Here is a 16,933-nt window from a genome sequence, read left to right on the forward strand (position 1 = left end):
GTCCAGGAAGAGTACAAACAGGGTCAAAATACAGGCAAAGTTCAAGCAGGGTCAGATAACAGGCAAAGTTCGGTAACAGAAGTCAATACAGAAAGTACACACTGGAAACTATGAAACATAGACCTACAATGGCCACTGATTTACTGCAGAAATAGGTTTAAATACACAAAGTTTCATCGCGCCAAATTGAGGTCATCACGTGCACTGCGTAACCATGTTGTGTGTGCACAAACATATAGAAGAAATTAACATATGTGTGTGTCTGGCATCTACGAACAGACTGTGGGTGTCCTCTCTAAACCACCAGGTAATCTTCCAATACCTGTTTGAATTTATTCTGGGTGTCACAAAAAAGTTGCCCAATAACCAATAAGAAATATTTATAATTGATTTAAGGAGAGGTACAGGGCGAAAAGGACAGATTATGGGAGCCCATTTATGTGGTATGGTGGGGGTAGGCAGACCTTATGCTGGGGAGTAATGGTTAGAAATTGGTTGGGGGCTTTGCTCCTCTTTAATTAACAATAACTGAAGAATGACAGAATGAAACAAAGGAAAATGATTCATGGCAAAGAAATAAATAAAACAAGAAGTAAGACAGCCTGGAAAAGGGAGCGAGGGGACAAAGAACATGAGAACAGATTGGAAGATAGATAATATTTGTGAATATTTTCACATTTTTTTCTGCAGTTTGCTGAGCAGATTCCATGTCTATTTTGGGAAGGCTATTTCTGTGAAAAGACAGACTAATGAATCAGGCATGATTTTGACCCTACAAGTAATTTATGCGAATTGTGTTATTTGCTGTAAGGAAAAGTCTATGGAAACACACTTTTTTAAGCATTTCTTGATGTCAGTGTATAAAATTAGCAAAGAAGGACAGATGAGATGAGTTTGAATCTCATCCTTCCTTGGTTCCCTCTTCCATCTGCTGTATGGATTATTTTTTGCTTATTAGTAAAAAGAAGTATTACAGTACCTTCTTATCTATTATCTAATTTCTACAGGTTTTCCCATTACACTGACTGTCGTGGCATATTGTGTGCTGGTGATCTTTGTGAGTTGTTTGAGGTCAAAGTGAAGCTATCTCCATTGCAGCTTTTTTTCTGTGTTCTGCAAGGGTTGAGGTCTATAAGGTTAAAACCGTTGGCATTTTGTATTTGCAGTCAGTGTCGGACTGGGACACCAGGGGCCCACCCAAAAACCTTTGACCAGGGGCCCACTTTCAGTACTATTATTCTTCCTCTCCTCACTCAACCTCTGTTCTCCTAGTCCAGGGATCCCCAACCTTTTGAACCCGTGAGCAACATTCAGAAGTAAAAGGAGTTGGGGAGCAACATTAACATTAAAAATGTTATTGGGGTGCCATATAAGTGCTGTGATTGGCCATTTTGCAGCCCCTATGTGGATTGCCAACCTACATTGAGGCTCTTTTTGGCATTACACCTGGATTTTATTCAACCAGAACTTGCCTCCAAGTCAGGAATTTAAAAATAAGCACCTGCTCTGAGGCCACCGAGAGCAACATCCAAGGGGGTGAAGAGCAACATGTTGCTCACGAGCTACTGGTTGGGGATCACTGTCCTAGTCTCTTTTCTTTACATACTATAATTCTATAATCTATTATTCCATCTATTTTGCCTCTTTGTTCTCATATAAATAGGGAATGGCCATGAAATAGGCTAAATGTTTAGCAGCATGAGGGCCACTGACACCTGGGCCCACCGGGACTTTTCCTGGTATCCCGGTGGGCCAGACACTGTTTGCAGTATTATCATCTATGTTCATCTGCACAGAAACTGCTATTAGGAAATAGAGAACCACAAAGATAAACAAGTACAACGGAGAAAAGGGAAGCCATTTACGTCAGCTGAGGACAGATATTAACATGTGAATGCATATACTCTAAAAATAGCTATAATACAATGACGTCAGTCTGTAGGTGTTAACATCATAAAGCAATACTGTTTTTTTTTTTCAAAATTAATCAGTTAATAGTGCTGCTCCAGCAGACTTCTGCACTGGATTAATTTTTTTATATTTAATTTTGAAATCTGACATGGGGCTAGACATATTGTCAGTTTCCCAGGTGCCCCCAGTCATGTGACTTGTGCTCTGATAAACTTCAGTCACTTTTTACTGCTTCACTGCAAGCTGGAGTGATATCACACCCCAATATCAATGACAATATCATTTGGAGCAGAGCCTTAAATGGTCAAGTCAAAAATCGCATAGATGCAACACTTGAAAAAAGGCCCTTGATGCTCGAAACATGTTGTGTGGATGCACAATAAATATCTAAACAGCATTTATTCTGCTCCCATGTTATTTCCAACCTTCAGAACTCCTGCTCTATTTTGCTTTCCCTTTGTTCCCTGTGTGCCATACTCTTCTTGCCTTATGCTCCTTGGGTGAGCCTTACTCTGCCTGCCATATGCTCAGTGTGTGTGCCTTACTCTGCCCGCCCTAAGTTCCTTGGGTGTGTCATACTCTGCCTGCCCTATGCTCCCTGTGTGTGCCATACTCTGCCTGCCCTATGCTCCCGGTGTGTGTCATACTCTGCCTATCCTATGCTCCCGGTGTGTGTGTCATACTCTGCCTATCCTATGCTCCCTGTGTGTGCCTTACTCTGCGTACTCTATGCTCCTTGGGTGTGTCTTACTCTGCCTGCCCTATGCTCCCTGTGTGCATCATACTCTGCCTGCCTTATGCTCCTTGGGTGTGCCTTACTCTGTATGCCCTATGCTCCCTGTGAGTGCCATACTTTGCCTGCCATACTGTGTACCCTGTGGGACATAAGCCTGGTAGGGGTTTGTTCGCATTTGGAAATTGTTGTTAGGGCCCCCCAAGGTGTTCATGTGCTGAGGGTTGCTGTGCTATCACAAGGGAGGAGGAGGCAAATGGATTTAAGAGTATGCCTTTTTATGACTTAACCTTTTCCACATATGAGTTATGAATGATATCCATGTAGCAAGCACCAGCCATTTGTTTTTTTGGTGAGATACCACCATAAATGAGGACATGGTCTTGTGGTAACATTATTGTTTTTTTAAAGTGGGTGTGGTTTAAAAACAGGAAGTGGTTAACACTGGCTTCCATTATCAGCATGTAGGCCAGAAAATTCCAGGCCCTCACTACCACAGAAGTTGGACAGCACTATCCTAAATGGTGAACCTTAATCCCTATTTGTCACCACCTTGTGTCACTGTGTGAACATTCCTGGCATTTACCATCTTGTGCTGCTACTTTGTCCAATTTGATTGTAAGTATAAACCCTATGGACATTATCTTGGACAATAAATTGGTTATTTTGTTTTGTTGCATAGAACCCCCTGGCTTATCTTATTTTTAAAGCTCCACTACAACTTCAACCCTTCCACCTAGCGAAGGCTCATCCTCGTGTGTTAGAGTCCAGTGTAACCCATGCTCTACTGGTCTTAGTTGGACATAGCCTAATATAGTCACACTAGGGTTACACCTAATTTATGACCTCAAGTCTGGTTGCTCTAAAATGGACACAAACCATGCATTCATTGATGGCACTCATTACAGGTACATGAGTCCACAAGTTCCTTGCACTTCAGTATAGTTGCCATTGCATTTTTCCAGTTCATCTGATGAATAATGTGCAAATTTGGGGAAACCTGCAGCTGAAGCACCCTTGACAAGATGGCCTGTGGCAGAAATGACACAAACCCCACAAGTTAAGGTGGCCATACACAGGGAGATCCGCTTGTTTGGCGATGTCACCAAAAATTTGCATCGCCCCCCGACATGCCAGACATGAGGGGGGCGATATCAGGCCAATCCAATCATGGGCCCAATGATTGGATCAGAATGGAGGTCATAGAGGCAGTCAGATCTAGGGATGTAGCGAACTGTTCGCCGGCGAACTTGTTCGCGTGAACTTCGACCGTTCGCGTCCGCCTAATGTTCGCGAACGTTTGGGAACGTTCGCATTTTGAGTTCGCGTTCGATTCGAATACAAATCGTTCGACCATTCGACCATTCGACCGCTAAAATCGAACGATTTCCATTCGTTCGAACGATTTCCATTCGTTCGAACGATTTCCATTCGTTCGAACGATTTCCATTCGTTCGAACGATTTCCATTCGTTCGAACGATTAAAATCCTTCGAACGTTCGATTCGAATGAAAATCCTTCGATCGAACGATTAAAATCCTTCGAACGTTCGATTCGAATGAAAAATCCTTCGAATGTTCGAATCGAACGATTTTAGCGGGTGTTCGAAGTTCGCGAACTGTTCGCAAACGTTCGCATTTTTTGCCGGTGTTCGCGAACGGCGTTCGCGAAAACCAAATCGGCAGTTCGCTACATCCCTAGTCAGATCACGGGACTGCATCAACGAAAAGATGCGCCCGCTATCCAACAGGATTTTTTACCTGCCTGATCAGCATCTGGCGGACTTTCGGCCAGATAACGATCGAGAATGCCTGTCTGGTGGCTCCACACATGGGCCGATAACCTGCCGACTCTTTCTGTCGGCAGCTTTTATCAGCCCGTGTATGGGGCCTTAACAGCGGAAAGTTAAACTGGTGGAAAAGGCCCAAAGGCGTGTACCCCAAAACACCTTTGTGAATACAGTGTAAGTATGTTTAATTTTGTATCTGTTTTAGCATTTTACAGTTTATGCTTGAATTCATTTATGAGTCTTATTATTACAAAAAGAAACATATTCGGAAGCTATGGGAAACACGCTGGTATTTTTCAGAGCTTTCTTATGGGGTTTCAGATAAACCCATACCTACATTACTATTTTACATGCCATTTCATTTGCTTTCATTTTTTTTACACACATATTTTACAAAATCGTTCGTTTAAAGTTTCACGTACAAATCTTATGCACATGTTTTACAACTGTAGGGTATAAATGTAGTTCTTGACAGCCCTATGTTTATATTTGATTGTAAAATAATTGGTTTAAAGTGCCATATCATTGCTAGTCTTTTGGAATAAAAGCAAGCCATTAGCTTCCAGCTGATACAAAGGTCTAGGACAGCAAGCACACTTGGGTCACCATTAATAGGAAGGTACAATTAGTGGGAGCTTTTATGCACATGAAAGAATTACAGCTTTCCTAGGCCGACCTGGCAAAGAAAACTGTGAAGTTGACATAACTGTAAAAATGCAATTTACACTTTTATTTCAAGATAAAAGGCTTTATTTTCTAAGACGGGCATCAGTAGAAAGCCTTCTGCATTATATCAAGTAATAATTCAAGTATATTGCCATGATAGTCTTTGTCAGTGAAGGTGCTGCATTTGTTATTCAACCAGAGTGTTATGTATTTCGCACAAAAATGAAAAATACTAAGAGCACTAAGGAATATCCTAAGAACATATAAATCCAGAGTCTGGCAGTGCTCAGCCCCTTGCCCTGGAAAAATGTGGTGTTAGGTTCAGAATGGGCACAAGGCAACACTGCTTAACTCTTGCATTTTTGCATTTTAATGGCATTCAACAGTGGCAAAACTTGCCACATTGGGGCCTGGGTGCAGGATGTGCACCTGGTACCCCGCAGGGTACCCCCATTGAAACTCGCACAGGCAAGCATCCGATTCCTACGCCAATACATTTCTCTCTGCCCTGCCGCCAACGATATAACTGGGGGGGGGAGGTGTGGGTTTGAGTGTGATCTCACCCACTGTAGTGACACCAATGCCATTTAAATTAGGAGATAGGTATGAGGAGGAGACTCCTATATACCGTCCATTACCCAATCTTCCTAAATACAGATCACAAGTTTTTTTGAATCAGATAAACCTCAACAACTTTTTAGTGCAGAGAACATGGCAGGGAAAAAGGCAAAGAACAGTGCATAATAGTGATGGGTGAATTTATTTGGCAGGTGCGAAAATTCGCGGCAAAAATGTTTTTTTTCGCCAACGTCGGAAAAAACGGACCCCGGCGTCAAAAATGGCCGCCGGCATCAAAAAAAGGGCGCCAGCGTTCGATTGAATGAAATCATTCGATCGAATGGTTTCGATCGTTCGATTCGAACGAAAATCCTTCGATCGAACGATTAAAATCCTTCGATCGTTCGAATCGAACGATTTTGCGGATGTTCGAAGTTCGCAAACTGTTCGCGAACTGTTCGCATTTTTGCCGGTGTTCGCGAACGGCGTTCGCGAACACATAAACGGCAGTTCGCTACATCCCTACATGCAAACAATGGAGAATAAAGACATGTCGATTTCCCAAAAATTAAATATTAAAAGTACATTTATTGGGACAAAAAAAATGGTCTAACTCTTTCATGCTTATTGGGGCACTCATAATCTTCTAGTATTAAAAATCTGATTTACAGTAAGAATTTGCAAGGGTGAACTTTCTTGCAACCATTAGAGGAGGAGATTCCTACGTACCTCCCATCACCTGATCCTCATTGATACAGTTGTGTTCATAAGGAGATCACAAGTTTTATGGATCACAAAAAAAAAAGTTCTATTTTCTGAAAACTACTTTGACCAAATCTGCGCTGACTTTTCCACCCTACTTATCAATACATTTTCATGAAATTTCTTGTGTTAGGGCAAAAACTTCAACTTTTTTAATTTGAAGCCCAAAACCTGTGACTTTCAGATTTGATGCCTGAAACCACAAACTCTTCAGATTAAGGAATGAAACCCAGCACCGATCAGGATATCAATGGGACATCTGCTATTGACTTCTAAATGAACTCGGCAGGTCTGAGTTGGAGTAATTGTTTTATTCAGACTTTTAACACCATCAGGGATTAATAGATTTGAGGGGTATTTTCCCATGAAAAAAATTTGTTTTTTCCCCCATTAAAAGTCTGGCCAAATAAAATTGCAATTTAATAAATAAGCCCTATAAGTGGTACTTCCATTTTAAGCTATACAAGCGTCACACAGAAAACACTTTTAAATAGTATATGCCACTTGGTAGATTTCCCTACTAGTCTTCTGCTGCAGAGATGGGAAAAAAGTAAGCACTAAGCACGATTTTTATGTATTCCACCAATTATACAGAAAATGCAATTACATATGTTTTAAAGGAAGTGTGAAATTACAATTCATTGGTATCAGTGAAGTGTATATAGCAGAGATTATGCATTAGTTGTTAAGAAAGCCTAAAAAAGCCCTTTGCATTCATTCAGTAAAATCACTGTTATCAGATTTAACACCTGAATAAATCACCTTGCTCCGATTTATTATACATCTAACCTTCGAGTTGAATCAATTATCATCCTCCACTAGCCCTAGGTCTTCTTATGAAAACCAATGTTCAAATACATCCTTTGATTTATGACTGTATCATCTTCTGGTTTATATAATTTCATAATAAAACTGATTTGTTTTTCTATAGGATCAATAAATCAGAGGTGTGAAGGCCCAGTGGAAAACTAAATAACAAAGGCCATAAAATATATTTTAGAAGTAAGCAGGAATAAATAAATAAACATAAAGGCAGTAGGACCAAAGGACAGAGAAAATGCAGACAGGGTCTGTAGATGAGACCATGGCTAAATTATTCAAATTTCTTTTCTTTATGGAAAAGGTTAAGAAATAAATTGATATTTAAATGCAAAACTAGGATTTTCATGTAGCAATTCTAGGATGTAAATATGTCTCAGGGTCGTTAGGAGTTTTCAATGAAAAAACTTTTATTTCCCAAGGATGCCACATGAAGTTGGCTGCCTAGTGAGCATTCCAACATGACCCACACACGTTTTGAGCATTGATACATTTTTTTTTCTAAAAGTTAACACAGCTGCAGCTTCTTGCGTGAAGAATAGTTTCTGCATGAAAGAGCAAGTGCTCAAGGCCACCAAATGAATATTCATTATTTAGATCCAGATGAAACGGCATCCTTCATGTGTTCTGTCTCCAACTGTTATCCTTGATTTTAAAGTCATGTTCTCCAAACGTCTCCTATCTGTTTATACATCTCTACTCTTCCCTTAACACAGATGATTCCACATTGCTGCTTTCAGTTATTTATATGGTGTTCCAATAGATGTAGTGATGGTTACACCAAGGAATATTTTAGGCTGTCCCACTGGAGATTGCTTTCCAAAGGATTTTTTTGACCTGCAAACTACTAAATAGCTTCATAGACATCTTTAAATAACATAACCATTTTTAAGGTAAGTTGGGGCTCAAATACCAGCACCAAATGATGTTATTGTTTAATACCATTGACTAGTGATGGGCGAATTTGCGCCGTTTCGCTTCGATTTGCGAATTTTGCAAAACGGGGAAAAATTCGCGAAACAGCGAATTTTCACGGGTGTTTTGCGAATTTATTCGCTGGCGGCGAATCGCACGAATTTGCGCCTGGCAAATAAATTCGCCCATCACTACCATTGACATTGTATTAAAGAAGAGAGGTGAATCTGAATTTCTTTAAGGTAATATTACCTGCATCCACATACAACATGGTCAGATCATTACATTTGTTGGTCCTTTTGCAATAAAGGTTTCCCCCTGCACTCCAAAAACATAAAGGAAGGTTAACTGATCATAGTGTGTATAAAGAAACATAGACTGCAAACATCAATGGGCTATAATCTCTGCAAATGTTGTGGAAAGCGTTGGTACTCCATATGAATAAATTATAGTAATATTGATAAAATGGAAGTGACAATATGGAGATATAAGAGGAAAAATTTAGCAAAATTACAATGAAAATGTTCAATGTAAAAATTAATTAATGATTCTCTGTTTAGGTCTAGCCACTGTCTATAAGGGCCTTGTGGTGACCATTAATCTGATCCCTTAATTTGTGGATACAATACATAGGATATCTCTCCCAAGGAAAAAGCATTAACCAAGCCTTGGGGTCGAATTCAGAGATTAACTGTGTTTTATGTTTCAAGAACTATATCTGGTATCCGAATATAAGATCTAATATCGGGGACCTGGTTGCACTCAATTATAGTTGGTAAGAGCAAGCATAACTGTTAGATAGTCAGATGCTCTTCTTCCAATCATTTCAACAATTCTTGGAAGCAAGGAGTACTAGGACTCTAGGTATGGAAATATTGAATATACCTGTATAAAAGAAAGTTGAGTGAGCTAGTGAGCTGTTATTTTGGTTGTCTAATGTTGCATAAACAGTGTTGGACTGGCCCACTGGGATACCAGGAAAACTCCCGGTGGGCCCAGGTGTCAGGGGGCCCTCATGCTGCTAAACATTTGGCCTATTTCATGGTCATTCCCTATTTCTATGATAACAAAGAGGCCAAGTAGATGGAATAATAGATTATAGTATGTAAAGAAAAGAGACTAGGAGAACAGAGGTTGAGTGAGGAGAATAATAGTACTGAGAGTGGACCCCTGGTCTAAGGTTTTTGGATGGGCCCCTGGTGTCCAAGTCCGACACTGTACATAAAGCTTAACCTGTCAGTCCAGCACAATTCAAATGGTGCTTCATTTAAAATTCCAAAAGATTGATTAGGTGATAGACAAAAACATGAGCCATAGGGGTACAAGTCTTGTTTTTTAGATTATTTTCAATTGGTCACCATATATAAGAAGATGTCGTGATATATAAGGAGATGCTATTCGTGGATTTTGTTCTTTGTTATGAATAAAACTGACAGTTCATTCTTGAAACACCAGTGACATGGTTTGTCAGAGTTTGATTAAACTACTAATTCTATACACCATCAACAGGGATGCAAGCTCTGAATATATGAAATTCAGTATTTATAATAATATCCTGAAATATGCATGCAAGGTGTTATTTCACCAGTTTTGTTGTTCAAAGGAGTCCCCTGAACTCCACTTCAGTGAAATACTGTACCATCCACACTGTAGGTAACAAAAATGGGATCATAAAAATGTATTATCCATGTGACCATTACCATTTGAAATACTATTATTCCAAGAAGCAGCAGCTGACTATTATTTATAAAATCATTTTTTTATCATTATATAAAGTAATATAGTGATATGTGTAGTGCAGTTGTGGTTGACTACACTGTGTACTAGTACATTTTTAACATCGTAGAAATGGTGGGTGATTTTCAGGGAAAAATCTACATTTTAAATGCAGAAGCATTGTAGTAAAACCCAGACAATGGCACCTACAGAAAACCTGCCCATTCTACTACTTTCTGACTTACCACCACAGAAATAAAATCATACAGGATGAAAATGAATTTTTCTGAAGCTGACCAACTGACCAAATCACCAGGGGGCAGATTTACTAAGGGTCGAAGTGAATTCGAGGGAACTTTCGAAGTAAAAAAAATTAAAAATTCGAAGTAATTTTTTGGATACTTCAACCATCAAATGGGATACCACGACTTAGAGTTTACTTTGAATTCGGTTCGAAGTAAAAATTGTTTGAATATTCGACCATTCGATAATCGAAGTACTGTCTCTTTAAAAAAAATTCGACTTCAATACTTCAGCAAATGAAACCTGCCGAAGTGCTATGTTGGCCTATGGGGACCTTCTACAACATTTTTTGAATAAAAATCCTTCGATCGGTTGCTAAAATCGTTCGAATCGTTGGATCGAACGATTTTTATTCGACCGCAGGATTGCCAAATTTGTTGAAAAAACGTTGAATTCGATATTCGAATTCAAAGTTTTTTAATTCGATGGTCGAATTTCGAAGTTTTTTGTACTTCGAAATTCGACCCATAGTAAATCTGCCCCCAGGTGTCATTTTGATAAGCAATAACTTTTGTTCAAAAACAAAAAGTACTACAATGCTTTCAAATTCAATAATTGATAATTTAATGTCCTTCCTAAAAGATATGCAGCATTTAGTTAAAACTAGGTCTAAAAACCCGAGAAGACACATTGTTTTAGGATCTGGTCTTTCACATTCCAGCTTATTAACAAAAGGCACTCTGAATCTATGAAATTCAGTATTTATAATAATATCCTGAAATATGCATGCAAGCTGTTATTTCACCAGTTTTGTTGTTCAAGGGAGTCCCCTGAACTCCACTTCAATCAATCAGATGTACATTTCAAAAACATCAAATGAGTTCCCCTTGCCTCCTAAACATCAAAACATTCAAAAACATCACTACTAGTGATGCCTCTGATGGCAAGGGGCACAGACTCACCCCTGCACTGAATAGTAAAATCCATGTCCCATTGCACCTCCTTTAGTTACATTCATTTGGAAGAACAACAGCCTGTCACAAAGCAATTCCATAGTGCAGTACTGGCTCTTTCTGAAAGCACATGACCAGGCAAAATTACCTACACACCAATATTAAAATTAATACAAAAAATACACATGTTGAATTAGGAATTACATTTTACATGGTAGAGTGAATTATTTTGCAGTGTAAACAGTATAATTCAGAAATTAAAACTACACCATAAAAATCATGACAGAATCCCTTTAAATTTGACTCATCAGACAGTATTTAATCAAGAAAACTTCAGTTCTACTTCAACAGCTCTACATGTGTCTTTTTTGCTACTTGATAGATTAAAGACAAAATGAGACATTCGAGCGTAGTTAAAAAAATACACTTTCTATTTCTCAAATACTTATGATAATGACAAGCTTACAATTACATGTCATAGCCCTGAATGTGAAGGATTAATGACACTATGTGAATGCTTGAGCTGAGACACTTTGCTAATGTACCAGATTGTACTTCTTCTTTTTTTATATAAAGAAACTGATTTGTGAAATGAATTGATGATAATGATTTTAAATGGCAGCACAAATTCAATGTAAACAATATAAAAAACACACAGGGTAAAGATGAAGATATTTACCTTCTCTGCAAGTACTTTCTGGTATTGATTGTATTATATTTGAGTTTGAGTTTTCACAGAGATTCATATTTTTGGAGGCAAATTTGCAAATTTGAGTTTCCAAAACACAAATTCATAAACTCATAGGGGCAAATTCACTAAGATGCGAAGTTGCGCCAGGCGCAACTTCGCCGCACTTTGCCGCACTTAGCCAGGCGTAGTTTCGCCAGCGCATCGCAAATTCACTAAAATCCGAAGTTGCGCACAGGGGTAGCGTAAGGTTGCGGAGTTGCACTAGCGTTGTTTCGCTATATAAAGCGAAGTTGCGCTAGCGAAGGCTAATTTGCATACGGCGCAAAATTCGAATTTCAATGGAGGAATACGTATCAGCACTACAAATACCTAGAAAACCTTCAAATCTGCAAATAAAATTTTTATTTTGCCCTACACATGTGCCCACTGTCTAGGTAAGTTGCCATGAGTCAGGAAATGTAGGGGGGAGGAAGGGGAGCCCCAAAAATTTTTCGATCTTTTTCAGCCATCATGTAGAAAACACGCCAGCGTTTTTTGGGACTTAGAAAAAATTTTGACTTTTTTTGAAACAATCCCTATCTACTCTATTGCGCTTCGCCAGGTCTGAGGTGGCGAAGGAAGTCTAGCGTAAAAGGTAGCGTTCACTACACTGTGCAAGTTAGTGAATTTGCGTAGTTTCGTCACTAGCGAAGATTCGCCTGGCGTAAGGTTGCGAAGTAACAATAGCGAAACTACGCCAGCGTTCGTTAGTGAATTTACGCAGTAGCGAAAATGCCAAACGCTAGTGAATTAACGCTAGCGTTCGGCGCTTCACGCCTTAGTGAATTTGCCCCATAGACTAGAAAGAAACAGATCATAGTGATGAGAGAATCTGTCACGTTTTACCGAAAATTTGTGAAACTACTTGAAAATTTGCAAAATGCAGAACAAAAATTGTAAAACGCAATGAAGTAAATAGGGGGCAAATATACTTCACCTTTTTTCTCACTCCAATTGCATGCAAGTCAGTAGGGTTTTTTTTGTGTTTTTTTTTGTTTCTGTGGCTTTTTTTCATCTTGACAACTCTTCATCGAAATGCATTAAAGTCAATGTTAGATTGGTAAGTGCTCCCTGATTCTTTCTATAATTATTACAGGGAGGCCTATTTATCATTATTCTCACTATCTTCAGTGGTTTTAAAGGTTGTAGAAACATGAATAAACTCATTTTCTCTAAAACCACGAATGCCATGTAATTTAATAAAAGATTCAAATAGAAAAATGCACAAGAAACTGCTTTTTCAAAAGAGCAAATGGATTTTTTTTAAATTTTATTTTGAAATCTGACAAGGGGCTAGACATATTGTCAGTTTCCTAGGTACCCCCAGTCATGTAACTTGTTTTCTGATAAACTTCAGTCATTCTTTACTGCTGCACTGCAAGTTGGAGTGATATCATACCCCTCCCCAAGCAGCCCATCAGCAGAACAATGGGAAGGTAATCAGATAACAGCTCCCTGGTATATATAAGAACAGCACTCAATAGTAAAAATCCAAGTATATAAATATCAGTAGTGAAGGAAGAGATGTGCTTTCCACCTTATCCAAATATCGTAACACTGACACCAACCTTGATTTCTTGGATAGGACAAGAACAAAAGAATCCAACTTGGGATGTTGGAAACGTAAGGTTTTGACCCCCCAAGGTTTAGAATTTTGATTAGAATTTTGACCACAGTCTCAGGGTCTCGGATTTTGTAATCAAAATCTTCAATGCTCTGTAGAAGAAATATATTCATATTCCAAAATATAAAAACTAAAACAAGTTTCCATCTTTCACACCTTCTTGCAGTGGCTTTCTTGTTTGCGATGGTAGAGGGACAGTGAGCACAAACCATTTCTCAGTCCAGAAATCTTCTCCCCAATTATGTTCCTGTAGGTTCATTTCAAATATTTGTGTGATTTATTAAGTTTAAAAGCCACAAAAAAACTATAATACAAACATTTGCCAAGTCAAAGCCATTGAGGTCCATTAGTCAATGGGAGCCATGCCAATCCTATTGGATCTTTTTTTTATCTATCCAGATATTTTTTTTGCTAGTAATCAAGCAAAAAACGTGTGGTTTTACAGAAAGTGAGTTTATTTGTGGTTTCTAAAACCTTTAAAACCATGAATAATTGTATTATTAATTTGATTGCAATCATTTGTATTTTTATAAGAAATTATTTTATTGGCAACGCTGATGAGTAAGTGATGAGTGAACATTTTTGCCAAACATGGATTTGCAGCTAAATTCCAAATCTTTGCCATCTGTGAATTTTACATGCTGCAAAAATCCGCAGAGAAAAATTTACTGCTACAAAAAAGTCGCCGAGGCAAAATTGTAGCAGAGACAAAAAAGTTGGCATTAGAAAAAAAAAGTGCATTGACTTTAATGCATTTGGACTAAAACGTTGCAGAGTCAAAAAAGCACCGTAAGAAAAACACCCATTGACTTTAATGCATTTGGAGTGAGAACAAATTTTCTCTTGCATAAAAATTGTTGAAAGTAAAAAAGATTTTGATATATATTGACTGCAATTCAAATTTTTGGTGAAATGGCGATAAATTCACTAAACACATTGACATCAATAGGCATCAACATTTTTTACATGGGACAGATTCATTCCTTACTATTGATGAGCTAATGGGACCAGGGGCGATCCTGGCCCCTCCGCCACCTGAGGCAGCAACAGTTGCTGCTGCCCCCCTCCCCCGGAAATTCGCTCTTAAAGTACCAGGAGCATCATTTTTGCTGCCCCTGGTACCTATTGGGGCATTGCCGCCTGAGGCGACAGCCTCAACTCGCCTCATTGGTGAAGCACCCCTGAATGGGACCCTCTCTCTCATTTGGCTTCTGTATATATTGATATATACCGCTTCTCATGTCCATTCCCACTCAGTCTTTTACTCTCTCACACTCTCCTCCCTCACTCCCTTTATGTAATACACTGGCAATAACTTTACACCTGTTGTATTAATTGTGTTTCATGTATGGGAGCCGCAGCGATAACGCTCCCCATAATTCTCTTTTCTCTTTCAGTGAAAACAATGTTTTCCCCGCACATGCCCTCCCCATTTTGGATTTTGGCACACATTTCATCCAGCTTAAACATTGTTCTAGTCTGTATCTAGGGAATAATACATCATACAATCACAGCCTCTATTAATGTTATCGGCACAGACTCCCAAGGCTTGCAGTCGATGCTCTCCGTAAATTTAGCACATCTGTTTTTCTTAAAAATGGTTTTAAAAGAAACAGCTGTAGCTCTGTGAAAGCTTGTCACGATCCTGGTGGTCTGGACTAAATCCTATTGTGACGGACCTGATAGGATTCAGTTACAGTAGACTGGGGACATTTATAGAGAAGGGCACAGAGGACTTTGGGGGGGGGGGGCAACCTTCTGAGACAATGTCCTTGCTGTAATCAAAGATTACATATGGTGTTATGGTGATTACATTATCTTTACTATATATGTTAAAGATTTTCAATCTTAGGACTAACAGCTGCAGTGAAAATACAATAAACTTCATCCAAACTATGGTATGTCATGAGCTTTTTTTATTTGGGAGCCACTAATAAAACAGTACCTTCTACTTGAACCAAACTAAGATATAATTAATCCTTATTGGAAGCAAAACCAGCCAATTGGGGTTATTTAATGTTTACATGATTTTCTAGCAGCCTTAAGGTACGAAGATCCATTATGAATCACGGAAAGATCCATTATCCAGAAAGCCGCAGGTCCCATACATATACTATATTCATAATGGGTGGGCAGGACAGGCAAGCTAGTGTCCTTCCTTCTGCCTCTTTACTTGCATGTCCAGTTAGCAGTTCCAACGGATGCAAACCACAATGGAGCCCCATGGCAGGAGCACCAGGCCAAACCTAGATGCAAATGCTTTTTAAATTAAATGTAAAAATTAAATTAAAAAAATGCTTTTTAAATTAATTATGTAATTAAACTAAGGGGTACACATTTGCACTGCTTGTGTATTTATCTCTGGGTCTTCACTTTCTGAAATTCCAGTGGCTCGTTGCTTCACAAATTAGCAATATTGCCTTGTGGCATTAAGTTCCTGAGTTCGACTCCAGCCTGGGCAATTTATGCAAGGGATATGACTTTGTGAGATTAATTTGGTTCCTTCCCATCCTCTTAATTGGCTCAAGATAAAATTGATCATGATCAAAAGGCCATTGGTTATAGTGTTTGGGATAGGGATATAGAAAATGCTGAGCTGGCAAACAGAAAGGCGTAAGCAAACATGAATACACAGGAGGCACAGGCAGGGTTAATAGAAGGTACAAATGAAGCCATCAGGATTTTACATTTTGCCACACCATGTCATTTTTTTAGTGCTAAAACCTCTAAGTAGTGCTAGAGCCAATATCCTTAAGGTGGCCTTACAGGGGCCAAGAGAAAGTCGGCAGCTTATTGGCCTGTGTACTGGGCTCTCTGACATAAATTGCCCAGATGTTGATTGGGCAGCATACCTTCCAACATTTTGGAAATAAAAAGAGGGAAAAAAAAGTTACTACTTCTAGCACATTGCTTTTTTGGACCACGCCCATTTTGAGGCCACACCCCCTAATTACCATGTTCATTTTACAAAATTTGGCAGGTTATGAAAGTTTAAACATATTTTTGTGTTTTTTTTTTTCAGTTATTACAGTTTTGCTAATGAAGGTGAATTGCCCTTTAAGCTGTGAGTCTAACTTTTCCCAAGGCACCTGTTATTTTATATTGTTACAATTACTTATTTCCTTATCTCAAAATTGTTACAACAGTATCTTATCAGCTGCTCTGGCTGTTCTCGGCTCTCTGCCACAAGCCAATTAAGTTAGAAACTTTCTTTCTCTGGCTGTTCAGTGCAGAGAAAAACTGGACTTTCCAGTAAAAACGAGGGACTGTGGGTTGAGCTGTCGAAAGAGGGACTGTCTCTCTGAAAATGGGACAGTATGGGGCAGAAAAAATTCCTGTCAGATCGAGGAGCACAATGGTTAATTGATGCAGTCCTCGATCCCACTGCCTGCATTCCTGGACTCATGATGGACTTTGCACTTAAAAAAGTGTGTCTGGTGCAACAAAATTTGAAATCCTTATGGCTTTATCTGTAGGAAGCACAGGCATGTAACAAGGTAGGTTGGAGGTTAAA

At 39.0% G+C, this 16,933-nt stretch overlaps 1 protein-coding gene across 1 annotated transcript in view; it reads right to left on the reverse strand.

Moving 5' to 3' along the window:
- fshr.S (follicle stimulating hormone receptor S homeolog) overlaps positions 1-16,933 on the reverse strand; it is an 84,560-nt gene that overhangs the window by 47,918 nt on the left and 19,709 nt on the right. The gene's annotated exons all lie outside the window — the stretch shown is intronic.

Source organism: Xenopus laevis, chromosome 5S (genome assembly GCF_017654675.1).
Source record: "Xenopus laevis strain J_2021 chromosome 5S, Xenopus_laevis_v10.1, whole genome shotgun sequence".
Classification (NCBI taxonomy): Eukaryota; Metazoa; Chordata; class Amphibia; order Anura; family Pipidae; genus Xenopus; species Xenopus laevis.